Below are 1,712 nucleotides of genomic sequence, written 5' to 3' on the forward strand. Positions count from 1 at the left end.
TAGACTAGACTATAGACTAGACTATAGACTAGACTATAGACTAGACTATAGACTAGACTATAGACTAGACTATAGACTAGACTATAGACTAGACTATAGACTAGATATCACTCTTTTCATTTTTTGAGCAACATTGGGTATAAGTGTTTTTTTACCAATATTTCTTTAATGATCATACGCCACAATGATCACAACATTTTAGTGTACATCAATTGCTGACTTTAACTGTAGGTTTGTTGTTTTTTATTTATTTGTAAAAACTGTTACTACTAATAAATTATGAAACTAAACAAGAAAATGTTTACGAATTTTCCACAAAATTATTTAAATGATTTTTGTAAAACTTCAAAAAGGTTACTTTATATATATTTTATTTAATATTTTACAAATTGTTTCTCATATTGTGGTTTAAAGAATTTTTGGTTAGAATATAGAATAAATCAAAAAAAAAAAACGATTATTTAACATTCTTTCCTAAGCAAAGAAATTCGGCAAAGGGAAATTACTTTCATTTAAAAGTACATCTTTAAGCTAATTTAATTGCATCTTCAGTTTCATAAATAAACTATTAGTTTTATAATTGCAATTATAAATTTATATTGAAATATGAAAAAAAGTTACGGAAGAAAATTATTAAAAAAAGGCTATATACTTTTTATAGTCGACTTTAGTGACTATAAATGAGCTGGTCTTTAAGCGTTTTTTTTTTAGTTTTTGCATTTAACTATAATTTGATTAGAAATATATCTCTTTTGTTTAGTTTCTGCTTCTTTGATTTTACATAATGGCCTTAAAGTCCATTTAAATATTTATTTCCTTTTCGTTTCACTGCTGCAGGTATTTAAACAAACTGGTGATACACACAAGTAAAACCTCATGTTTTGCATAAATTCCAATGTTGCTGATAATAAAAATAAATGCTTGTATGTATAAAATGGAAAAAATAACAAATTGTAAAAAGGTAAATCTATTTTTTTAAATTATGCCAATATTAAATAATGTTAGTAGAACGTGTTCAAAAGACGCCATTAAGTCGCGTGACATCTTTTTTTGCTGCACATTTTCTTTTCTATTGCAGTTTTCGTGGCTTCGTGCAACATTCATTACAAGTATGGCGGCGGAATACCTTTACCATCTTATTAAGGTGCATATATTTTTATACTAATAGTTTTTTCTTAGTTTTTTTTTTTAATAAAATACAATTTAGACATGAACTGGAAACGAAAAAGAAAAAATTACATAAAATAGATAAAAAGTAAAATGAATGTAAGCTTTTGTTAATGGACCTTGAAATTAATGAAAACATAGAAAAAATAGGAATACATTAAAGTGCATTTTCTAGCAGAATATATATATGAACTAGAAAACTATTGTAAAAGTATTTTTTTAAACGAAAATTATTTTAATGAAATTTTCTTTATGTTTAAATTAGCTTGTTTTAGAGGAATTGCTCTGTACTGACCAGCTATACTAATAACCAGGTTAACATACTAATTTATAGTGAAACAATTTGAAGCTCTATATTGTTCAATGACGAATCACATATAAATTTTGGTAAGTAATTATTTATTACAGAAATTTAGTTAGTTATTTAATTTAGGAAAAGAATAGATATATAGATAGATAGATAGATAGATAGATAGATAGATAGATAGATAGATAGATAGATAGATAGATAGATAGATAGATAGATAGATAGATAGATAGATAGA

This window comes from Lucilia cuprina, chromosome 2 (assembly GCF_022045245.1).
Source record: "Lucilia cuprina isolate Lc7/37 chromosome 2, ASM2204524v1, whole genome shotgun sequence".
NCBI lineage: Eukaryota > Metazoa > Arthropoda > Insecta > Diptera > Calliphoridae > Lucilia > Lucilia cuprina.